A 26,390-nucleotide genomic window follows, 5' to 3' on the forward strand; every position below is an offset into this window, starting at 1 on the left:
AGAAAGTACTATAACGGACACAACGTCAAATCTTATTGTTACACAGTTTTAGCAATGACACAGAACACAAATCAAGTCCCCTTCCCCAAAGCCTCAACCACTATCAAGGCCAAGGGAGTTTCGCAAGCTGCTGCAGGGTACTTACAGTCACAGGCTGCAGGAGGTCAAGTCAAAGGTGGAGAGGTCAAGCCAAGAGACCCTCAATCGAAACACAGCCCCTTTTATATCCGTTTTACCTGGCCTTTTCCTGTGTTCGGCCAGCCCCTTTTGCATTGAATTCATAAGGTTTAAAGTTCCCGCTGGTCCCGCCCCCTTTGAGCCGGTCAGAGCTGTCGACTTCCGGGTTTTCCTCCCCCTTTGCGTTGTATCGGTCCAAGTTTAAAGTTCCCGCTGGTCCCGCCCCCTTTGAGCCGGTCAGAGCTGTTCGCTTCCGGGTTCTCCTCGCAGGTCCGCTCCTTCCAGCCAGGCAGACCTGCCGCGATTTGAATTTGGCGCCGACTCCGCCCCCTCCACCCAGTGAGTTCCTGCCGGTGGCTTCTGTCAGGATTGGAGTACCTCCCCCAGGTCCGCCTCCAACTTGGTTTTTTCTACCGTTTATCTTCAAGGGGCTTTTCCAGCGCAATATACTGAGCCCAGACAGTCTGCTTTTTGGGATAACAAGGTTAAGCTCTCTTGTGAAGATTTTCAAAGTCTTCCAGCTGCTCCGGAGATGGCTGCTATTCTCACCTTGCTATGTTGATGGGGTGTTAATTGGATTCTGCTCTGGTGGAGGCCAAGTCATTTACATCTGCATGGGGCTATGACCATCCCATTGTCCTGCTTGCAGGCAGGCCCCTTACAGCATTACCATGCCCCTTTGTCTGTGTTTTAATCTTATCTAGTTGTCTGGCTCCTTCTTCCTTGTAGCTCCTGGGGGGGTTTGTAAATACCTATGCCCCTACTCAGCTCAGCGGACCAAGCCTGCTGGGAAATTTGGTTACGTTCCCTTGGCTGAAAAGTGTCCAGTTTACAGTCTCTGGGTTTTATCCTTGGGCAGTCCAAAAAGGGCCGAATTGCCCGAAAACCTTACAGATGCCCCTTCGATACGTCCCTAGCTGCTTGGACCGTATCGACACAGGTGAAGGGCAATCATTTCCTTTTGTGTGGACCGTAGGCCCCCCCTCAACAACATGCGAAACTACAAGTCCCAAGACAGTTCCCTTAATCTAGGCTACCCCTGATTTCATTGAAAGGGAAAGACAAGACCATACTTAATTCAAACACACAGTAACATACACACATTTCACCGGAACCCCAAACGTAAGGGTCCCTGTACATATATCACAATCAAGTAACTGAAACCCGCGAATCCATACACCTATTTACATTTGAATCTCTTTATTTCACTAAGGATCCTCTTTTCTTGGCTGCACTTCGCTTCTTCCCGTTGAAGGCTCTTCATTTTTCCTCCATCGTCGATACCTGCAGCTGAGAGGTTCAGTACAACTGAGGCGACAGCATAATGTACCCCCTGGTGCAACATTTTCTTTGTGGGGACAAACACTAAACCATTCTCAGGCCCCCCTGGTGGTGATCGGACAGTTGTGAGGGTCGATTGGTTGGGCTGTGGGCAGGGGTCGCTTTACCTGAACCAGCAGTTCGGTAGCTTTTACAGTCATCCCTTCCCTGGGCGTTACACATCCCTCCCCACTGCGGTCAATTCATCCCGTTCCCTGGGTTCTGCCACCACCTAACAAAAGTGATCGATGCCCCTTGTGGACATGCCTTGGTAGACCCCCATAAACACAAATAAATGCCCTGGTCAGAAGCCCACCACTTATCCCAGCAAACGGTGATCCTACCCGGTGACCCCGTGATGGTCCGGTAGGTGTTGTTGTCCAGGCGTTCCCAGTCCGAGGACCGATCCCTCATGTCCAGGCTCAGCTTCCTGAGCCACCACCATCTCCCCAAAGGAACGTCCCCCTCACAGGTTAAACACGCCCGCCTGCCCTCAGTCACCCTAACCCGGTCAGTCGGCACCTGTATCTCCTCGCAGAGTACAGAGGCCTCTCCATAGGTGAAGCTCTGGTGGCTGGAGTACCTGGTCGAGTTCGACCCCAGCCATCCAGGCCACCTCCCCAGGTGTGAGTAGCGGGTCTGCTCTGTGGCCACCTGGTCTCCCTGTCCGGTAGTGACAAGAGGGGCTCTGCCGCCAGAGCACCCATAGACGAAGGACTCTTCTGTCTCGCCTCTGCGGAGTTCTCCCGGTCCCACCATCGCCAGGATCATCAGCAAGCTCCACATCGTCGGGTGCCCCATCTGTAAAACAGACAAAACACATCCTTGCCTCTACAGAACTACCTACCTTAAAGTGCATGGCTTCTATCCAGCGGCAGCAGCAGCTCCCGCTTTTAAGTTGGGAAATTGACATGAAATTGCCGCAGCCTGTCTGTGGTTCTGTGTCCATAGCCCGGCTCCATCAGGGTCCTAGTGCCTGCTGCTCAATCATGATATCACTGCACTATACGCTTCTGTGATCCCACGATCCTAAATAACCCACACACCACTAAACACTAATTAGAACTAACAGGGGGGGAATGCTATATACAATGCCACCCGTCTCCGGGTGGCCAAATTAAAACTGGACCCCGCTATACTGGGGCTGTTCATCTGTTTGGACCAACGGCTCGGGCCAGACCGTCCCCTCCCGGGGGTCCGGACTGCCCCTTGCCTCTCCTTCCCCAACAGGGTTCGGGGATCCCTCAGCGCTCCCTTCTACTCGGGCCCCCTTACTGCGGGACCGGGTTCTAGGGAGGTGTGATGGGGACCATCTTACCGGGGGCTTGGAGACCCGATTGCTCCTTCGTCCCCTGGATGGTTCCCACGCCCAAGGTGATACCTCCCTCTCCTCTGCCTCCCTAGCCTCTATACTAAGGCAGGCCACCTGACCCACAGGTAATGGCTTGGGAATCGTTACTGTCCCTGGGCTGGGTGCTTGCAGCACTGTCGGTTTCTTTGGGACTGCCCCTTCGGGACAGCACCTTGTCACCGGTTGTGTGACCGTGGAGTCAGGGACCTCCCCCACCGTCGTTAATTCTACGGGGGGTTTCTCCACTACCACCCCCAGTCTTCTCCCCAACTTGCTCTTTCTTGCCCTTATGGGGTGGAACAATTTAAATTGACTGATGTGGCGTTCGCATGGGTCCCACCTTAAGGGATTTAAACTGCAAATAGCCGCTGAGGCAGCCTCCAGAATGGGACCCTGCACCTGGACCGGACCAGGGTCTGGGGCTAGAACTACCCCTGCGCTCCCTTTTTCCTGAGGCTGCTCCCTGGGTAGTCATACGGGTTCTTGTGGTGTGGGTGCGGGCAGGTCCTGGCCCGTTGCCATTGCCACCTGTCCCGACCCAGCTGCTAGGCTCTGCAAAAAGGCTAAAAGTTTTTTTAATTCGATGGTTTCCGGGGCAGCTGCTCCTGCCGCCGGGGTCTGACTCTCTACTGCGGGAGCCCTCTCCTCCTTGCTAGGGTTCTCACACTCCCTCTTGAAATGCCCGGCCTTACCACACCCGTAGCATACCGGTCTCTTGTCGGAGGTCCGGGTGCCCTCATGCTTCCACTCTCTCTTAGGGGGTGCTGGCGCGATTTCATGCACCTGACCCTTATGGGGCTTTTCCTCTCTCCTCTCCCCGTTGCGATATGCAAGGGTGAGTTTCCTAAGGACCTCTGCCTCATTAAGGTCCGGACTCTGCGGGTCGAACCAGTGTTCGGCCTTTGCCCTAACGTGAGGGAGACAGTTAGCTACGAGGGTCTTCAGCCAGTGGGCTGTTCTCTCATCTAAATTCTGCCTATCCGCGGGAGTCCCGCACGCCTCCACATAGACAGTCCACAGCCTGTCTGCGAACATATTTGGCGATTCCCCTGGCTGCTGCTTGGTTTCCCCCACCCTCATGAAAGGGCTCCCCAGATTCAAGCCCATCGCCTCCAGAACAGCAGTCTGTGCTGCCGCCCATGTGTCGGGTCTTCCCCCATTCCCAGAGGTCACTGCCCTGCATAGCTGTGCATCTAGGGTCATCAGAAGCATCCTTACTTGCTCCCCCTCGTCGCAGTCATTAATGCTGGCTGCCTGCTCCACCTCCATAAAATGAAGTGACGGATCCCCTTTTGGAGTTAGCCTGGGAACGTGGGCCACCATCCCCCTGAGCGCGGATGCCCCATGAGGAATGATAATGTCGCCCTCAACCGGTCCCCTATTCGCCAGCCCCGCCGGGGGACCATACCTTCTCTGTCTGACAGGGCACATCTGCCCTACCTGGGGTTCCTGCTCCTCCTCCCCACTGTCCAGCTCTCCTGCCCCGTTGGGTAGCCCCCCTGTCCCCGGGCTAACTACCCATATAGGAGACGCCGCTATCTGGGGATACACCACTGACCCCCCTTGGACCTGCCCCTGAACGTGCAGTCCGATCCCCCCCTGCCGACCCGGACACAATCCCGGCGCCTCAGGAGGCGGTCTATTCCCCTTAGCCTTTGGGGAATCATCCGCTGCGAGGAGCCCCTTGCCCCTTGGGAACCCCCCTGGACATACCAGGTGTACCTGTCCCCTGACCTTGGACAAGGTCTCCTCCAACTCTGTTATCCGTGCCTGGCACGGCCCGTGAGCACAGTCCCCTACTTCCTCGCGAGCCACTCGGTACGCTGCCTGGATGTCCCGGAACTTCCCCTCCAGCTTCCTACACTGCTCTGTACTCCGAGCATAGAGTTCCTGGAGCCTCCATTCCTTTTCTTTACCCTCCACTATCTGGCAGTGGAGATAGTCCTTCTCGCACCGGTTAGACTCGCTTTCCTGTCGGCTGCCCTGTTTAATTTCTGCCAATTCCTCCCGCAGTCGTTCCGCTGCGCTAGCGCTGTCCCCTGCGCTGGCCCTCACTTCTCCCAACTCCTGCTCTAATTCTTCGACCCTTCGCTCTGTTTTGGCTACCTGCTGGGACAAGCAAACCAGCCAAACTGCCTTCTCCAAGTGCCTTTTGTGTGCCTTACTCTCTGTCCATGCGGCCGCCGCCATTACGGGTCGCTCCGCATTGATTAATTCTGAGACCCAAGGTTTGGTGAGGTTGACCTTTTGCCACATATACGAGGAGATTCTCTCCTCCATTTTACTTCGTTCCCTCACCCCCTCTGCCAAGTCACATACTCCAAACCACCGGGCTCCTGCCGCGGTCGCCATTGTAGAGGGTGCCATCTCTGCTAATCCACTACTGGGCCGATATCTGGGGTTTGAGTATCTGCGTGTGTCTCTCTCCAGCTGGCACTGAAACTTCAGAGGCCAGGGGATGCCGCACTGGGACACCTCCACGGAAGAGAGCACTGAATCAAGCCTGCCGTTTATCCCTAACCGGAAGCCTGAGGCTTATATCACACAGATATCCAGACCCCCACCAATGCCCAGGTGATTCTCTCTCTTGCCGGTGGTGCAACACCCACCCGGTTCCTACTTCGCTGGAGTAGCTTTCCCAAGAGAGTGAATAGGACACTGCTGTTTATTACCTAACCAGCAGCCTGTCCTGAGTGAATCGTTCAAGATGACCCTAGATTCTCGAACCCGGAATTAAGGTGAGGAATATCTTAACAATGACTTGGTCAGAGATCGCTGGTGAGAGATTGAAGAATTTAAACGACTCCAATTATCAGCAAATCAAGGTTTATTGAAAAACCCAGGTCAAAATCATCAAACAGAAGAAATTATAATAAAATCTTAAACTCTAACACAAACTAAGTCTATTCAGAAAGTACTATAACGGACACAACGTCAAATCTTATTGTTACACAGTTTTAGCAATGACACAGAACACAAATCAAGTCCCCTTCCCCAAAGCCTCAACCACTATCAAGGTCAAGGGAGTTTCGCAAGCTGCTGCAGGGTACTTACAGTCACAGGCTGCAGGAGGTCAAGTCAAAGGTGGAGAGGTCAAGCCAAGAGACCCTCAATCGAAACACAGCCCCTTTTATATCCGTTTTACCTGGCCTTTTCCTGTGTTCGGCCAGCCCCTTTTGCATTGAATTCATAAGGTTTAAAGTTCCCGCTGGTCCCGCCCCCTTTGAGCCAGTCAGAGCTGTCGACTTCCGGGTTTTCCTCCCCCTTTGCGTTGTATCGGTCCAAGTTTAAAGTTCCCGCTGGTCCTGCCCCCTTTGAGCCGGTCAGAGCTGTTCGCTTCCGGGTTCTCCTCGCAGGTCCGCTCCTTCCAGCCAGGCAGACCTGCCGCGATTTGAATTTGGCGCCGACTCCGCCCCCTCCACCCAGTGAGTTCCTGCCGGTGGCTTCTGTCAGGATTGGAGTACCTCCCCAGGTCCGCCTCCAACTTGGTTTTTTCTACCGTTTATCTTCAAGGGGCTTTTCCAGCGCAATATACTGAGCCCAGACAGTCTGCTTTTTGGGATAACAAGGTTAAGCTCTCTTGTGAAGATTTTCAAAGTCTTCCAGCTGCTCCGGAGATGGCTGCTATTCTCACCTTGCTATGTTGATGGGGTGTTGATTGGATTCTGCTCTGGTGGAGGCCAAGTCATTTACATCTGCATGGGGCTATGACCATCCCATTGTCCTGCTTGCAGGCAGGCCCCTTGTGTATTCCCGTGCCCCTTTGTCTGTGTTTTAATCTTATCTATTTGTCTGGCTCCTTCTTCCTTGTAGCTCCTGGGGGGGGTTTGTAAATACCTATGCCCCTACTCAGCTCAGCGGACCAAGCCTGCTGGGAAATCTGGTTACGTTCCCTTGGCTGAAAAGTGTCCAGTTTACAGTCTCTGGGTTTTATCCTTGGGTAGTCCAAAAAAAGGCCGAATTGCCCGAAAACCTTACAAATCCCATTGCTCTTCACAAAAGTGGCAAACTCTTCACTCATGAAGGAGGCCCTGTTATTGTTCATGAGTACCTCCAGAATTCCGCAGGTGGAAAAAGAAATATCCAGTCGCTCGATGCTCGTGGTGCCCGTCCGGGAGGTGATCAAAGCCATTTTGTGGATCTCCAGCTGCTTTGAGTGGGCATCCACCAGGATGAGAAACATTGAACCCAAGAAGGGACTGGCAAAATCGGTGCGCATGCGGAAACAAGTGTGCCCCGGCCACTCCCAAAGGTGTAAGGGTGCTGCCGCGTGGAGCTTTTGGTGCTCTTGGCAGATGGATCACTGCTGGGCCAACGTCACGATATCCGTGTCCAAACCCAGTGACCAAACGTATCTTCTCACCAGCACAGTCATTTTGGACACTCCGGGATGTCGGTTATGAAGGTCCATCAACATGATTGCCTGTCCCTTCGCCAGGACAACAACCCTGGTTCTCACAGGAGGATGCCATCCTCCATGGTCAGGTCAGGCAATTTTGAGGAGAAAGTCTTCAATTCCCCTGGTAGCTGCCAATGCTGCTCACTGTAAAGCACCAGATGACACACCTTAGCTAGTGCAGGGTCGGTTCGCATCCTGTCATGACACACGAGGCAGTGCTGGGAAAAGAGTCCATGAAATTCAGGACAGCAATCACGTCATCCACAATAGGGGTGTTTGCGGTTCTATCTGCAGGAGAAGAGGGCTCAAAGCATCAGCAATCTGGGTCCCGGGGCAGTGCTCGAAAGAGTATTTGCAAGCAGCCAGTAACACAACCCAACGCTGAATCCTTGCAGATGCTATTGTCTTCATGGAAGTGGCTTAGCAATGGCTTGTGATCGGTGACGATAACAAAATAGCGGCCACAGACGTCTTGATAAAATTGTTTTACACCAAATACGACCGCCACACCTTCTTTTTCGATTTGGGCATATTTTCTTTTGGCCGCAGCCAGTGTCCAGGAGTCAAAGGTGATTGGACTGTCATGGCCATCGTCCATTCGATTGGACAAAACTGCCCCAATGCCCTACAGTGAGGCATCACACGTGACATACAACTGTTTGCGGAAACATAATTGCTGTGTCCAGCTTTGTTTGGAGCACATGACTGTTCACTTGTATCGGACCGCGAATAAGGGCCACATGGGGTGCTGTCAAACAGTTCAGCTGCATCTCAGCCCCATCCTCTGCCTCTTCTGGATCATCCAGGTGCAAGGCCCGGCCCCGGGTGCTGGCCTTCCTGCTGCTGGCGGGTATGCCTGGACCGGTGTCCACACGTAGCACATAGGTCTGAATTACCATCAGCTGAGTCCAGGTTCATTGCATGTCTTGGAGATCGACCCTTCGCTCAGAAGCCAGAGTCACAGCAACATTCAGTCTGGGCCACGGGGATACCACGTGAGGTGTGATGCCCCAAAGCGTTCAACTCCATCCCTTGTATATCTTGGGTGTCGTGTTCCACGCTTTCCTTCGATAGAGAGACCTGCAGCACCTACTGAAAAGTTAGTGAGACTTCACCCAGAAACTTTGTCTTGGTTTCCATATTGTTGATATCGCAGACCCAGCGGCCTCAGAGCATATCAGACATAACAGTTCCAAACTCACAAAACTCAACTATCTTCCGCAGCTGAGACACAAACCCAGTGATAGACTCACCGGTGGGTCTCTCTGCTGTATTAAACCGACATCTTTGAATGACGACTGACGGGGTTTGGTTAAAATGTTGCGCCACAAGTGTTGAATGCTTGCGGATTTGGCGTCACCGGGTACATAAGACTCTAGATCACTCTGAACATATGCGGTCCACAGGCCGTCAACAGTATGACCGCATGGCACCCATTCTCCGTGATATTGTTGAGCCAGAAGAAATAACGCATTTGTCCAGCATATTGGTTCCAGTCTTCAACACCGGAGTCAAATGCATCTAACCATCCAGACAGAGGCATGGAAAATCAAAGAAAAATCCAAACCTGGATCCTGAAAATTGGGAAGGTGACTCAGCTGAGTAGGTTGCAGAGTCGACAGCAAACCAGTTCACTCCTCGTCGCCAGTTTGCTAAGGACATGGGGAGTCCACACCAAGTAAAAATAAAAATGAAGTTTTATTCACAAACAACATATGTATACTTGCCGGTTGACCCCAACCGGGTGCCTTTTCTGGTCGGTGCCTTATTGGCTGAGCTTATATACTCTGGGTAATTGAGATGCCGCACCCCTCGTGGGGGAGCTCATACGCTGCAAGGAGGAAGGGGATGACAAGCATTCACATTCTGTAGGTCCCATGTGGGCTATTACAGTAACCATGTGGAGAACAGAAACCTGGGGCGAGATTCTCCGACCCCCCGCCGGGTCGGAGAATCGCCGGGGGCTGGCGTGAATCCCGCCCCCCGCCGGTTGCCGAATTCTCCGACACCGGATATTCGGCGGGGGCGGGAATCGCGCCGCGCCAGTTAGCGGGCCCCCCCCCCCGCGATTCTCTGGCCCGGATGGGCCGTAGTCCCGCTGCTAAAATGCCTGTCCTGCCGGCGTAGATTAAACCACCTACCTTACCGGCGGGACAAGGCGGTGCGGGCGGGCTCCGGGGTCCTGGGGGGGGCGCGGGGCGATCTGGCCCCGGGGGGTGTCCCCACGGTGGCCTGGCCCGCGATCAGGTCCCACCGATCCGCGGGCGGGCCTGTGCCGTGGGGGCACTCTTTTCCTTCCGCCTTCGCCACGGTCTCCACCATGGCGAAGACGGAAGAGACTCCCTCCACTGCGCATGCGTGCGGGAATGCCGTCAGTGGCCGCTAACGCTCCTGCGCATGCGCCGCCCGGAGATGTCATTTCCACGCCAGCTGGCGGGGCACCAAAGGCCTTTTCCGCCAGCTGGCGGGGCGGAAATTAGTCCAGCGCGGGCCTAGCCCCTTAAGGTTGGGGCTCGGCCCCCCAAGATGCAGAGCATTCCGCACCTTTGGGGCGGCGCGATGCCCGACTGATTTGCGCCGTTTTGGGCATCAGTCGACGGACATCGCGCCAATACCGGAGAATTTCGCCCCAGATGAGTCAATTCAAATCAGATGCAACAATGCTTTATGGAGTAGGTTTATCCAGTTGGTACGCATGGCCATTTGGCAAATGTGGACATTTCCACCTGTTTTTCACCGCATCCAATTTGCCTGCAGGCCACAACATTCCAAATCCAAGTCCATCCTGAACTGGCACAGAAATCAAGACTGACATACCGGTGCAGTATTGTGGGAATACTGCACTGCCGGAAGTACCATCTTTTCAGTGTGAGATTAAATGGAAGCCTTGTCTGCCTACTCAGGTGATCATGAAGGATCCCAAGATTGAAGAGGAGGAGATTTATCGCCAATATTAATTCTTCGATCAACATGGCACACAAAATAAAATCTGCCCATTATCACATTGTTGTTTGTGGGAATTTGCTGTGTGTTACTTACGGCTGATGTTTCTCTTACGTTACAATAGTGACTACGCTAAAAAGAAACTTAATTGGCTGTGAAGTGCTTTGAGAAGACCAATGGTCATGATTAACACTATGGGTGGGACTTTCCGCACCCCCACAGCGGCAGAGGCTATCCACCATAGGCTGGCGGCAGGATCTTCCAGACCCGCCATTGTCAACAGGGTTTTTCAGAGTTCGCACCCTCCACCATGGGGAAACCTGCTTAGTCGGTGGGAGGGGAGATTGCCATCGGCAAAACCAGAAGATCCTGCCAGCAGGACCTATATAAATGCCGTCTTTGTTTTAATTTTTCTATCACATCACACAGTGCATTTAACCTCTGGAGCAATAATAGAATGAGGCATTTATTCAATAATCTTTATGATTGTCACAAGTAGGCTTACATTAACATTGCAATGAAGTTACTGTGAAAATCCACTAGTCGCCACACTCCGGCATCTGTACACTTATATAGCCTTCGCAGTACATCCATGGTCTTATATTCTAGCCCTCTCGACATGAATGCTAACATTGCATTTGCCTTCCTAACTGCCGACTGAACCTGCACGTTAACCTGAAGAGAGTCATGAACAAGGATTCTCAAGTCCCTTTGTGCTTCTGATTTCCTAAGCTTCTCCCCATTTAGAAAATAGTCTATGCCTCCATTTCTCCTTCCAATGTGCATAACTTCACACTTTTCCACTTTGTATTCCATCTGCCACTTCTTTGCCCACTCTCCTAGCCTGTCCAAGTCCTTCTGCAGCCCGCCTGCTTTCTCAATACTACCTATCCCTCTACCGATCTTTGTATCATCTGCAAACTTAGCAACAGTGCCTTCAATTCCTTCTTCCAGATCATTAATGTATATTGTGAAAAGTTGTAGTCCCAGCACCGACCCCTGAGGCACACCACTAGTCACCAGCTGCCACCCTGAAAAACATCCCTTTATCCCCACTCACGGCCTTCTGCCAGTCAGCCAATCCTCTATCCATGCCAGGATCTTACCCTTAACAGCATGGTTCTTAACATATTTAACAGTCTCCTATGTGGCACTTTGTCAAAGGCCTTCTGGAAATCTAAATAAATCAGAAGGCCTTAAATAAATCAGAAAACCACCCTGATTTCTCTCTCACCACCCATCTGTGTTCAGAAATGTGTTTAAAATTTTTGATTTCTCCTTTACCAGCAGTGATATGTTTTCCCCAACCCTTCAATTTTGGATTGATCCAATTCTCTGTTAATAATTCCTTCGCAAATTTGAGATAGGGTAAAATCAGAGAGTTGTTTTATTTCACACACTCAAAACGCTGAAAGGAAGTTCACAACATCACCGGCTCCTTCAACAAGACAGCCCTGCCCACCCTCACTCTTTTTTTACATTTCATCAGCAAAAGGGATAAGGAAAAGAACATTCTACGGGGAAAAGACCACAGACAAAATAAAAATTATTGTTCCACGTGAGTCCAGAGCCCAGAATCAAAAGTCCAATGATGTATTCTTTCAGAGAGGTTGGCAGGCTGAAGTTGCTATGAGGTCATCCACTTTCCAGCAGCGCTGACTGCCACAATGGGAGAAGTAAGTGGAGATGAATTAATATTGTAGTAGACGTGGATATTGAAATTCAGACATTCCAGTGTAGATGAGGGCTAGGTGAATTAAACCTGAACAGAGCACTGGTTCTGCTGCTGATTTGTTGATGGAAGATTGACTTGTTTGCCTTCACAAGGCGACATTACAGGTTCCAGCAACTTTGCGGGCGGTGGGTCATTGGATATTAATCTCATTTCTTCCCCTTGGTCTAGGCAAAGGATGTATATTCCTGTTCTGGATGCTTGAGGTGGTTAATGTTTTTTCCATTAGTAGGTTTATCAGCGGTTACAGGGTCCTTTTGTCCTCGCAGACAGATTGTCTCCATTGACCAGGACTTTGCCTCAAAAATGTAAAGAGGCTTTTGTGCATTTCCTTGGAATTTGATTTTTGCAGCCGTCGGGGGCATTAGTGCCACTTTAGAGATAACAAAGTTGCTGTGGCTTTCTGAAGGCTATAAATGCTTTCATAGAATTTACAGTGTAGAAGGAGGCCATTCGGCCCATCGAGTCTGCACCGACTCTTGGAAAGAGCACTCTACCCAAGGTCCACACCTCCACCCTATCCCCATAACCCAGTAACCCCACCAAACACTTTTTGTATGAGTCCTAACCAATCATGGCTTCAGTCTCTGTAAAGCCTTTGCCCATTTAATTTAAAAAAATTTATAAGGTAGCCAGCGCACAGGAATATTAGACTGGTAAATAACATGGTGGGTGGGGAGGGGGGCACGGGGGAGGTGGTGGTTGAAGGTCTCAAGTGGCCTCAAGTCATGTTTATGGGTGCCATGGTGGGACAATGGTTGACACTGCTGCCTCACAGCGCCAGGGACCCGGCTCGTTTCCGACGTTGGGTGACTGTGAAGGTTGCACATTCTCCTCGTGTCTGCGTGGGTTTCCTCCGGGTGCTCCGGTTTCCAAAGTCCAAAGATGTGCAGGTTAGGTAGATTGGCCATGACCAGTGCATGGGGGGTTACAGGGATAGGGGCGGGGTAGCGGGCATGGTAGAGTGCTCTTTCGGAGGGTTGGTGCAGGCTGAATGGACTGAATGGCCTTCTTTTGCACTGTAAGGATTCTATTGCACCACCACACAAGTTGAATTTCTATACCTAAATCTTTCTTCAACGTTACCCCAAAAGTGATCCTTAATTGCAACTGCTGTGTGATACATTGTACTGCAGGGACTTACACTTCTCACACCATCCATCGTTGTTACTTCTGAATGAAATTAACAATTTAATTAGGACCAAATTATGGGCAGTGTTATTGCTGCAGATTTACACTTAAAGAACAACTTGCAGATTATCCAAATTTCTTTCACTTTCTACAGCTATAGGAAGATTGATCCTTCCAAAACCCGCTACTGGAACCAATCTAAAGCCCCACATGCGACAGAGTAGATTCTGGACATACGGCACCATCAGGTTTCACGTGAGTACAGTCGAATTCATCTCCTCACAGTTTATTAACTGAGAAATTTGTCTCTATCGTGGTTTGACACCTATTGTATATCATAGAGACCCTCTGTGCCTTTGGCCTCAATAGGTAAGGAAGGCGATGGGTGAGGTGTTAAAAAGTAAAACAGGAGGATTAAAGAAAAAGTATTAATTCATGGGATGTGGGCATTGCTGGCTAGGCCAGCATTTATTGGCCATCCCTAATTGCCATTGAGAAGGCAATGGTGAGCTGGCTTCTTCAACCACTGAAGTCCATGCGTTGTCGGTGCACCCACAGTGCTGTAACCGAGGGGTTTCCAGGACATTGACCCAGCCACAGTGAAGCAACGGTGATACATTTCCAAGTCAGGTTAGGTTGTGGATGCAGTATTCAACATGCCTTGCAGATACTGGGCTATTCCTTACAGCAGCCGGTGGCAGGGCATCCCAGATGGGCGGGATTACTTTTTGGGAAATCTGCATATTAGAGTGCAGCAGTAAGCCTTACTCTAATGTGCAGATTTCCAAGGTACCTGAGGCTTTGGGATTCAATCCCTTTGCCTTAGAGACCTTGGGGGAGTGCTGTTCAGCACTGGTCCCCACAAACGGGGACCAGATGGAACGGCACTCGTGGGGGTCTCCATGGGGATTGGAGGCCTCCTGCTGCATGCCTTTTGGGCAGGGTGGTGCCCTGGCACTGCTGGTGCCACCTTGGTACCCTTGCTGTGCCAACATGGCAGTACCACCTGGGTATCAAGATGTCACTGCCAAGGTGCCAAGCTGACACTGGCAGGAGCACTGCCATGGTGTCAGATTGGCACTGCCATGGTGTCAGATTGGCACTGCCAAGCTGGCATTTTGTACCTGTGTGTAATTGGGATGGGGTTGCCTAACATGGTGTTGGGGGGTGCTGGGTGACCCTCCCATGTTGTGTTTGGGCTGGGGGGGGGGGCGGGTTGGGATTTTATTTGTGGGCCTCGGAGATTGGGAGGCCATTTAAAAGAGGCATTCCGATACCTCGCTACAGCGGGCAGTTCCAAGTTGTAAAAAATGGGGCTATGTGCAGCCTTGGCTGTGCGTTCCCAGTTCAGGCCCCTTATGTCATGATATATATATATTGACTGGGATGTAAAGGGTAACAAGTTAATGATAATGATTCATACTACTAGAGGGAACCACAGAACGGTCATATATATATCATGTGACTTCGGGGATTCTGGGAGTTGAGAGTTAGGAGAGAGCTGGAAGAGGGTCAGGCATAGGGGGCAGTTGTATACTTGAGAGTTCTGTAAGTTAGAGACAGCATAGTTTTATATAATAACCTTCTACTTTTGGAAAGTGAACGAATCTTAGTTAGTAGTGTAAATAAATTTATAGTATTGTTTGTTAACAAAGCTTTGTATTATTTATTCAACACTATGCATCCGAGCCATCCAGGTAAAACAGAATAGAGAACACATTGTACACGGAGTGCACAGCTTTAAATTTTAATGTAAATTTTAATGTAAAACATTACAACATGGTACCAGCAGTGATCTGAGAGTAGGTTAGTAAGGCTTGGAGAGAAAGTAAGAATCTCAGTTCGAAGAAATAAAAAAATGTGCAAAGAAAAAATCTCAACCAGACTCCGGATAGCAACAATAAGACTCCAGCAACAACACAGAAAGAAATACCCAACCGAAGAGTCATGGAAGGTTTGCAGATCGGCTCGTCTCCAAACTCAAAACCTGCCACGAACCAGCACAATTCAGCTGCATTTTAAAATGTAATTTTTTTTAAAAAATTGCTTAAAATATATTTCATGATATATCTAAGAGCGATAACTTGTTCCAGTTTAATTAATAAAGCTGAAAAGCTGACTTGGTCACATGAAATTAAGCATTTTAATAACAATGACATTCCACTACTCTGAGTAATCCTGATTTAAATGACTGGAAATGGCTTTTAACAAATTCACAGAACCATTAGCTAGTTATATGAGGCGACACTGGTCAGTGCTTTCGTAAATTATGAATGAATTCTATTCAAAATCTCTGGAAACATTCCTATCATTGTCTTTGCATGCAAAGGTATTCGCTTAATTTTTTAAGGCTTCATCAAAAACCTGCAAACAACATATTAATGCATCCTGGTGGCATGATCAATATTGTGGGTGGGGCCTGCTTCCAGTGTGTTATGTTCAAAAAAGTGTGGTAATTGCTCATCGTTTGAACGTAACATTCTTTGATCTTTTATGCTCATTACTTCAATTTGGGAGGAATTCAATTAAGAAAATCAGCGCAGTTAGAAACTCTGGGTGGGATGCTCCTGCCGAGTCTGCGTGGCGGCTGGAGAATCCCACCTGAGGTCAATGGAGTTCTCCACTGTACGCGGCTCGCCCGATGTGTTCTTGCGGCGGCGGGGAGAGAGAATCCAGCCCCTTAGGTTTTAGTGTCAATTGTAGGAAATGAGAGCTCGCTGAGATGAATTGTCTTTTAGGTAGAGTAGGACAAACATATCTCACCAAAAACAAAAACATAATGGAAAATGCACTTTATTCTCTGTGCAAAGTTTTCCCAAGCTGCTCGCAGTGGGTATGGTGGTTGGCGGGAGCGAAGAATCAAACGAAAGCCAAAATGTTGGAATCCACCGGTGTAAAATCATGTCGTAATTCTGCCAAAGGCGGGTTAGTTATCCTGTTGACAGGCGGTGTGAACGCCATTTGTATCTCATGGCATCCCATCATGCCTTCCACTCATGCGTTACACCAGCGGGAAATCACATTGGAGTCAAAGCTGAGTGCTAATGAGTGGCCCAGCTGCGCTTCATGGACAGCACCGTGCTAATGGACCCATGGACCCTCCTGTGTCACCATCTCGGTTCAGTACTGTGCCTGGGATTGGGGAGTATGAGGGTCTCTCTCTCTCTCTCTCTCCCCCCCCCCCCCCCCCTCCCCCGCCACACAACAATGTCTGTCTGGACAGCACTGTGCTGTGGGTCTCATGCAATCACCGCAAAAAGGGTCTGAATTTTGAACAGTACTAGAGTGTGCTATGTGCAGGGGCCGGTGCTGGGGCCTGGGGGTGGGTGGGGGATTTGAGGGGAGTGGCCTGACAAGTCAAGGGGGGGGAACTGTGGAAGGACGACTGTGCAAGGGGAGGAGGATATAGGACACTGTGGAAGGAGGAATGTGCAAGGGGAGGGGGGTATAGGACACTGTGGAAGGAGGGTTGTGCAAGGGGTGGGGGGTATAGGACACTGTGGAAGGAGGGCTGTGCAAGGGGAGAGGGTATAGGACACTGTGGAAGGAGGGCTTTGCAAGGAGAGGGGGTATAGGACACTGTGGAAGGAGGGCTGTGCAAGGGGAGGGGAGGTATAGGACACTGGAAGGAGGGCTGTGTAAGGGGACGGGGTATAGGACACTGTGGAAGGAGGTCTGTGCAAGGGGAGGAGGTATAGGACACTGTGGAAGGAGGGCTGTGCAAGGGGAGGAGGTATAGGACACTGTGGAAGGAGGGCTGTTTAAGGGGAGAGGGTATAGGACACTGTGGAAGGAGGGCTGTGCAAGGGGAGGGGGGTATAGGACACTGTGGAAGGAGGGCTGTGCAAGGGGAGAGGGTATAGGACACTGTGGAAGGAGGGCTGTGCAAGGGGAGGGGAGGAATAGGACACTGTGGAAGGAGGGCTGTGTAAGGGGAGGGGGTATAGGACACTGTGGAAGGAGGTCTGTGCAAGGGGAGGGGGTATAGGACACTGTGGAAGGAGGGTTGTGCAAGGGGAGGGGGTATAGGACACTGTGGAAGGAGGGCTGTGCAAGGGGAGGGGGGTATAGGACACTGTGGAAGGAGGGTTGTGCAAGGGGAGGGGGCTATAGGACACTGTGGAAGGAGGGCTGTGCAAGGGGAGGGGGGTATAGGACACTGTGGAAGGAGGGCTGTGCAAGGGGAGGGGGGTATAGGACACTTGGGAAGGAGGGATGTGCAAGGGGAGGGGGTATAGGACACTGTGGAAGGAGGGCTGTGCAAGGGGAGGGGGTATAGGACACTGTGGAAGGAGGGTTGTGCAAGGGGAGGGGGGTATAGGACACTGTGGAAGGAGGGCTGTGCATGGGGAGGGGGTATAGGACACTGTGGAAGGAGGGCTGTGCATGGGGAGGGGGGTATAGGACACTGTGGAAGGAGGGCTGTGCAAGGGGAGAGGGTATAGGACACTGTGGAAGGAGGGATGTGCAAGGGGAGGGGGTATAGGACACTGTGGAAGGAGGGCTGTGCAAGGGGAGAGGGTATAGGACACTGTGGAAGGAGGGCTGTGCAAGGGGAGGGGGGTATAGGACACTGTGGAAGGAGGGCTGTGCAAGGGGAGGGGGGTATAGGACACTGTGGAAGGAGGGCTGTGCAAGGGGAGAGGGTATAGGACACTGTGGAAGGAGGGCTGTGCAAGGGGAGGGGGGTAGAGGACACTGTGGAAGGAGGGCTGTGAAAGGAGAGGGGGGTATAGGACACTGTGGAAGGAGGGCTGTGCAAGGGGAGGGGGCTATAGGACACTGTGGAAGGAGGGCTGTGCAAGGGGAGGGGGTATAGGACACTGTGGAAGGAGGGCTGTGTAAGGGGAGGGGGTTATAGGACACTGTGGAAGGAGGTCTGTGCAAGGGGAGGGGGGTATAGGACACTGTGGAAGGAGGGCTGTGCAAGGGGAGGGGAGGTATAGGACACTGTGGAAGGAGGGCTGTGTAAGGGGAGGGGGTATAGGACACTGTGGAAGGAGGGATGTGCAAGGGGAGGGGGGCATAGGACACTGTGGAAGGAGGGATGTGCAAGGGGAGGGGAGGTATAGGACACTGTGGAAGGAGGGTTGTGCAAGGGGAGGGGGTATAGGACACTGTGGAAGGAGGTCTGTGCAAGGGGAGGGGGTATAGGACACTGTGGAAGGAGGGCTGTGCAAGGGGTGGCGGTATAGGACACTGTGGAAGGAGGGCTGTGTAAGGGGAGGGGGGTACAGGACACTGTGGAAGGAGGGCTGTGCAAGGGCAGGGGGGTACAGGACACTGTGGAAGGAGGGCTGTGCATGGGGAGGGGGGCATAGGACACTGTGGAAGGAGGGCTGTGCAAGGGGAGGGGGGTATAGGACACTGTGGAAGGAGGGTTGTGCAAGGGGAGGGGAGGTATAGGACACTGTGGAAGGAGGGTTGTGCAAGGGGAGGGGGGTATAGGACACTGTGGAAGGAGGGCTGTGCAAGGGGAGAGGGGTATAGGACACTGTGGAAGGAGGGCTGTGCATGGGGAGGGGGTATAGGACACTGTGGAAGGAGGGCTGTGCAAGGGGAGGCGGTATTGGACACTGTGGAAGGAGGGCTGTGCAAGGGGAGGGGGGTATAGGACACTGTGGAAGGAGGGCTGTGCAAGGGGAGGCGGTATAGGACACTGTGGAAGGAGGGCTGTGCATGGGAGGGGGATATCTTTAGTGCTCACGATGGCAGACAGAGGGTAAAGGAGGTGGATGAAGAAGGCAAATCAATGGAAGGCAGAGAGAAGAGCAAGAGGAGGGAAACATCCGACCGCCTTCGTGCCTCGCGGGATTCACTGAAGTCTCGCGAGACGTCGGAGCCGGAAATCCGCCAGAAATTGGCCAGACTAAATGGCACATGCGGAAGTAAGTTGTAAACCTACTTACAATGTACCTGCCTGGGATACACCGGCCTAGGTCGATTCTCGGCCTCCCCAGGGAAGCTGCAGTCGGGCACCGATCAGTGCTGGTCCACACAAACGTGGACCAGGCGGAAAGGCGCCCGGGGGTCTCGGAGGCCATTGGCGACCCCTGGGTAGTCAGGCTACGCATAATCTACGTATGGCTGCAGCTTGTCAGCCCTGCACATGTCCATCACAGACCCGGTGATTCCCGCACCATTTTTCATGTGTTCTGAGGGTGTTCCACATGGCGCCGCCAGCCCCTCACCGGTAGCCGAATCGGTGCGGGTGTGGAGCCGATTTTTCTGACGTGGACCTCCACGGATCCTCCGTTGGTGTCAGCACTTAGACTCAGGAACAGAGAATCCAGCCCTTGGTTTATCCATTCCATCAGGCTGCAAAAGAATTGCTCTATGTTAAAATGAATCAGCATATTGTCACTTACATATTGCATTCCCTTTGACAATAGATTTAAAAGGATTATGTGCCTTTTGCGTATTCCTCGTACGAATGTCTGAGTATGCTGTGCTGAAATGTTCAAAATCAAAGAGGAAATGTAGACACTTAAATGTCTGGCTGTTCACCATCATTCTTTCGCAAATACATATTTTCTGATCCGTGAGAGGGAAAAAAGTAATGTCCTTGTGGTAGTATAGTTTTTTATTTCGGGACGTAGTTGTAGACTATTTGCCTTCTGACACAGATGCGTTCAACAAAATTACCCTTCCTGGCAGTTCCTAACGTCTGGGGACTGCGGTGAGATATTTGGTTGCATTTAAAAGGACTGTACCAGAATATAAATTATATCCCCAGCAACAGTCTCCATGTGAATGTACCATCTGCCTGATAACTGGGCAGCTCTTCAATACCACAATATTCAAGGGTGTTTTCAATTGTTCAGTGGTTTCAACAATAGCAGTCTGTTGAAGATAAATAATAGCTCCTCAGCTAATGTTCAGTTTTTATTTCCAGTATTGTAACATGATTCAATTTACTTTGAATTTGCTATCTTGAACCATCTGCTATACACAGAAAATGTGTATGTAGCCAATCCAGGGGACATCTCAATCTTCTTGCTGAAGTATTGCATCAAATTCAAACAAATAATAGAGAACACCAGACATGTGTATCAATAACATTTGATACCATACACCCACAGGTGGAACGGGTTTAGCCAAGAGACCTCCTGTAGAATAACGGAGACATATAACATTAAGCCAGCCATCACGAGGAATCAGATTAACATAATACATCAAGGATTCAGCAAAAAATACCTCTGCCTGATCATTGCATTAAGAATTGTAATCTTATTTTTTATTTGGTTATTCTTAGACCAGATGAAGGCCCAAGATAACTACATGAAACATCATGAACAAATTACACTTTAATAATGCTGAAGTAAAAAAGAAACTCATAGAGAAAGGGGTGATTGAGAGACTAAACTATTGGGAACATGTTCAAGAGTAAGCTGACCCAATAGTTTGATGTTTGCTCTGTTAACCAAGAAAGTAAATTAGATTTTTAACCCTGATTGCATATTAACAAATAATTGTAAAATATTTGGGGCTGGATTCTCTGATTTTGAGGCTATGTCCGGAGGAAGTGTCTAGTTTTACAATGAAAAAGTCGGCAGCACCCCCACACTGATGCTCCGTCCGTTAAACCCCCGCTGTTCCCGACATAAACGGCCGGAGATATGGCGGGTCCGTGGCCGTGCATGTGCGTGACCAGATAGTGCCCCCCTGTACCCTCCCTCGCCACCCCCGGACCACCCCCACTAGTCCTCCCTGCCCCCGCCGAAGCCCCCCCGGCCAGCGAAATGACTCCCCCCCCCCCACTGACTGCGGCGGCACTGGACACAGTTTGCTGCCGGCACGCGAGGCTGACGAAAACCCAGAGCACACGTGTCCCATGCTGTTGGGAAGTCAGCCTATCGGGAGTGGAGCATCAGGGGAACGCCTATAGATGATGTCCTGAGGCCGTCCTAACGGTGTGCGGCGTACTCACCGATGATGCCGTTTTGGAGGGGGCGGAGCATCCGAAAACAGGCGTCGCTCCTGATTTCTGGGTCAAAAGGGATTCTCCGCCCTATCGGCGAATACGATTTTGGCGTCGGGCAATGGAGAATTCCACTCTTGATCTCTGTAGCAGTGGTTGGACTGTCTAGTGTCATCGTTTGAAATGGCAGTCAATAACTTTGCAGTTATAACAGGTTGTATGAATTATGTTTCATTTGATAATACAACATGTTGATTATCTATACACTGTATATTCAAATTCCAATTGACCATCAGTCAGAGACAAATGAGGAGACTTTCGGAACATGTATGACATAGATCAGCAAACCACCCATGCAATCATTATCCTATCTGATCAACTTGCTCATGACTTCAGACTGCATTCATTAGCTTCCTTCAGACTGCACACGTTTAGTGCCCCCAATCTTCTATCTTCACAGAGTGACATTGAACCACTAAAGCTTGATCTCCTTCAGACATTTCAAAAGCCTGGTTACAATTTCAATCCTTTAAAACCATAATTTCTTCAAATATCTGACAAGTTCAAGCAGCAACTTGAACTTCTTGGGCGAAATTCTCCCCCAACGGCGCGATGTCCGCCGACTGGCGCCAAAAACGACGCCAATCAGACGGGCATCGCGCCGGCCCAAAGGTGCGGAATGCTCCGCATCTTTGGGGGCCGAGCCCCAACATTGAGGGGCTAGGCCGACGCCGGAGGGATTTCCGCCCCGCCAGCTGGTGGAAATGGCGTTTGTTGCCCCGCCAGCTGGCGTGGAAATGCGGCGCATGCGCGGGAGCGTCAGCGGCCGCTGACAGTTTCCCGGCGCATGCGCGGGAGCGTTAGCGGCCGCTGAAAGTTTCCCGCGCATGCGTGGGAGCGTCAGCGGCCGCTGAAAGTTTCCCGCGCATGCGCAGTGGGGAGAGTCACTTCCGCCTCCGCCATGGTGGAGGCCGTGGCGGAGGCGGAAGGGAAAGAGTGCCCCCATGGCACAGGCCCCGCCCGCGGATCGGTGGGCCCCGATCGCGGGCCAGGCCACCGTGGGGGCACCCCCCGGGGTCAGATCGCCCCGCCCCAGGACTCCGGAGCCCGCCCACGCCGCCTGGTCCCGCCGGTAAATACCAGCTTTGACTAACGCCGGTGGGACAGGCAATTTCTGGGCGGGACTTTGGCCCATCCGGGCCGGAGAATTGAGCGGGGGGTCCCGCCAACCGGCGCTGCCCGATTCCCGCTCCCGCCCAATCTCTGGTACCGGAGACTTCGGCGGGGCGGGGGCGGGATTCACGGCGGCCAACGGCCATTATCCAACCCGGCGGGGGGGTCGGAGAATGACGCCCCTTATCTCTGATTCTCTAACGTTATTGGAGCTTTTACATTAGAGGACAGGTCTTGGAGAGCATTTAAAGAGCCCCACTCTACGGAATTTACTTTCAAATAGGTCCACTGGAATTCTGTTAGCTGGATGTGAAGCGCAAGCATATCATAGAATCATAAAAAAGTTACAGTACAGAAGGAGGCCATTCAGCCCATCATGTCCATGCCAACCAGAGGACACCTAGGTGCCCTTTCTAATCCCACCTTTCTGCACCCGGTCCAGAGCCCTGTAGATTAGAGCATTTAAGGTACAGATATGCACAAGCTGGCCATGCCATGTTGGTCGTTGCAGATATGCAGTGTGTTGACGTTAAGACGTCAATACGAAGATAATGAATATGTCCTGGCATCGAGGACAATTATGTGTTATTTTATCCACAAATTTAATCATTTCCGTGTATATTTATATTTATATTATATTTCATAGTGAATGCAATTTGTACTTTTACCTTGGACAGTGTGAGCTGTCATTGTGACATTTTGTCATCTATTTAAAAAGCCTGACGTGTGCACAGTGGGTAATCCTTCATTCTTTCCAATATTTATCCCTCTGGTTTCAGCGTAAGCTGTTTTTTCTGAAATATGCTATTCCGAATCACCTCAAACATATGAATGAGTTTGTTTCCTATGACCCCCCCCCCTCCCCACCCCTCTCCATGGGAGTCACTTTTATTGATGAGCATTGTGTTAGAAGAGAGCCTGCATTGTATTAAGCAAATGGCAGGCCCCCAGTCGCTTCTTCAAGCTCCCCCTCCATCAATACTATTACTGTCATTGCTGCTTTGAACATTTGTCTCTTGTTATTTTTAATCTCCAAATAGACCATTTTGCATGCAGAGGGAGGTTCAGCTGTAGGTACAATATTAAAAAACAGAACAGCAAAGGGAGTTATCCATGGATTTCATTTTGTGCACATGCTGGGCAGGGTGAGGAATGGGCAATAATATAGGTCAATGTGTGACTGTAGATGTGAGAAGAGGTTCTTGGGACATTGGATGCGCTCTGCGACAAGGAAAGGTTATTTCGAACGGATAGTTTTCATCTGAATCAAAATGGCGCTCAGGTCTTTCCAGAGAGGATGGATGGAGCAGTGTGGGAGGATTTCTTTTTAGAAAATATTTTATTGAAGCATTTGTAATTTTCACAATTTAACATATTGACATTTCTAAAACAACCGCGTGGGTCGACGCACAAAATGCCCCCTAAAATAACATCAAACCACATACTCCACTTCTCCCGGCCTATCCCCAATTACACATATACTAAATTCCCCGTCCTTATTTAACATTACCATGTTAAATTGCTCCTATTCTCCTCCCCCCCCCCTTCTTTTTCCCTTTCCCCCTCACTGCTGACGTTCTGTTTTGTTAAAGAAATCGATGAACGGCTGCCAACTCCGGGCGAATCTCTGTATTGAGACTCTTAGAGCGAACTTGATTTCTTCCAGACTGAGAAACTCGATCATATCGCTGACCCACACTCCTGATTTTGGGGGCTCCGGGTCCCTCCATCACAGCAAGATCTGTCTCCAGGCCACCAGGGAGCAGAAGATCACAATATCGGCCTCCCTCCCCCCCCCTTTGCCCCCGGATCTTCCGACACCTTAAATATTACTAATTCTGGATTCGGAGTTACCCTACCTTCCAGGACTTCCGACATAACATCTGCAAATCCCTGCCCGAATTCACTCAGTTTCAGACATTCCCAAAACATATGAACATGGTTGGCCGGGCAACCCCCAGACCGCCCACATCTGTCCTCCACCTCCCGGAAGAACCTACTTATCCGAGCTACCGTTATGTGGTCCCTGTTGACTACCTTGAACTGAATCAAGCTAAGTCGAGCACAGGACGAGGATGCATTTACCCTTTTCAACTCTTATTCCCGCAGTTCAGTTTCCAGCTCCCCTCCTAGCTCCTCTTCCCACTTCCTCTTCACCTCTCTGATAGAGGCCCCCTCCCACTCTAACGATTCCCTGTATATGTCCAAAACCTTCCCACCACCAACCCATGTTTTTGACAGCACTTTATCCTGTAGTCCCCTCAGGGGGAGGTGTGGTAATACCAACTATTGCGGTATCTGAGAGGTGGATGACCATTGGTTAGACCCAGGAGTCTACCATTGGATGATGTGCATAGCTCCGCCCTGAGAGGCGGAGTATAAGAACCAGTGTCGTCCCAGCAGCCTTCACTTTCTGTATCGAAGCTGCTGGGGAAGAGTTCTAGCAGATTAAAGCCTTCAGTTATGAATCACTTCATCTTGAGAGTAATTGATTGCGCATCAATTTAATCTGCTACAACTTCAGTTGGAAGGATGGATCTCCGTATCAAACCGGAGTGCCTTCAGCTCAGCCCCCACGCGGACAACTCTGCTGCTATTTTCAAACATTGGCTGGCGTGCTTTAAGGGCTACCTCGACACGGCCGCCGACACCCCCACGGAAGGACAAAAGATGCATCTCCTATGCTCACGGGTCAGCCCTGGGATCTACCCCCTTATCGAGGAGGCGGAGAATTATGCTGCCGCGATCGAGCTGCTAGAAGGACATTATATCCACCCTGTGAACCAGGTCTACGTTCGTCACCTGCTGGTGACTAGGAGGCAAAGCCCCGAGGAAACATTGGAAGACTTCTACCGGGCGCTGCTGGTGCTGGGCCGAAACTCTGGCTGCCCGTCAGTTTCGAGGAGCGAGCACATGGAACTTTTGATCAGGGATGCTTTCGTGGCAGGTATGACCTCCCCCGATATCCGCCGAAGGCTCCTAGAAATGGACACACTGGGCCTTACAGAGGCACGGACCCTGGCAGGGTCCATGGATGTTGCCTATAAAAACGCGCTGTCCTTTGCACCCGATCACGCAGTGGCCCACTGGGCTGCGTGGCACCCCGTAGCAGCAGCCCCTCAGACCTTTCCTCTGACCCCGCAAGCCTGCGCGGCGAGACGGCCCGCTAACGCCGCCGGACACCGCTGTTTCTTCTGCGGGCAGGCGAATCATCCCCGCCCGTGCTGCCCGGCCCACACCGACCACCACCTGCAAAGGGTGCGGCAAGAAGGGCAACTATGTGGGGGTCTGCCAGGCCCGCGCCGTGGCCGCGGTCTCCAGCAACTATCGGCAACCCCTCTTTCAGACCCCGACCGCCCAGCGCTCACCGCCACCCCCCTACCCTAAGGCCCCGTGCGACCCACGGGCGGGGCCATTTTGCCCCCTGGACACCATGCTGGACGGGTGGGCGCCGCCATTTTGTCCCTCGCCGCCGCCATCTTCTTCATCCCTGGACGCAATGTGCGACCCATGGGTGACGCCATCTTGGATGGGGACCCAGGCCCGACCAGAACTCTCAATTTCTTCAGTTGGCGTCAGTGACTCTGGACCAGAGTCGGCCCCGGACGACGATCTCCATCAACGGCCACGAGACGTCGTGCTTGATTGACTCTGGGAGCACGGAAAGCTTTGTTCACCCCGACACGGTAAGGCGCTGTTCTCTTGTCACCCATCCCGTAAATCAAAGGATCACCCTGGCCTCCGGAGCACACTCGGTGGAGATAAAGGGGTTCTGCCTAGCGAACAGCACTGTCCAAGGCAGGGAATTCAACAATTTCCACCTGTACGTCCTGCCGCATCTCTGCGCAGCTACCCTCCTTGTGCTGGATTTCCAGTGCCATTTGCAAAGCCTGACTTTTAAATTCGGCGGCCCTCTACCCCCCTTACTGTCAGCGGCCTCGCGAGCCTTAAGGTCGACCCGCCTTCACTGTTTGCGAACCTCACCCCGGATTGCAAACCCGTCGCCACCAGGAGCAGACGGTACAGTGCCCAGGACCGGACCTTTATCAGGTCAGAGGTCCAAAGGCTGCTGAGGGAAGGGGTCATTGAAGCGAGCAACAGTCCCTGGAGAGCTGAAGTAGTGGTGGTAAAGACCACGGAGAAACATAAGATGGTCATTGACTACAGTCAGACCATCAACAGGTTTACGCAGCTGGATGCGTACCCTCTCCCCCGTATAGCCGACCTGGTGAACAGGATCGCG

The 26,390-nt window shown here is 51.5% G+C and overlaps 1 protein-coding gene across 3 annotated transcripts in view; it reads left to right on the forward strand.

The window, feature by feature from the left end:
- tncb (tenascin Cb) overlaps nucleotides 1-26,390 on the forward strand; it is a 417,727-nt gene that overhangs the window by 145,997 nt on the left and 245,340 nt on the right. For all 3 annotated transcript variants that reach the window (XM_072488244.1, XM_072488246.1, XM_072488245.1), the window contains one exon: nucleotides 13,208-13,308. The gene's annotated coding sequence lies outside the window, so the exon portion shown is untranslated. The remainder of the gene's footprint in view (nucleotides 1-13,207; nucleotides 13,309-26,390) is intronic.

The sequence above is a fragment of the Scyliorhinus torazame genome, chromosome 22 (genome assembly GCF_047496885.1).
Source record: "Scyliorhinus torazame isolate Kashiwa2021f chromosome 22, sScyTor2.1, whole genome shotgun sequence".
In the NCBI taxonomy this organism is placed as follows: Eukaryota; Metazoa; Chordata; class Chondrichthyes; order Carcharhiniformes; family Scyliorhinidae; genus Scyliorhinus; species Scyliorhinus torazame.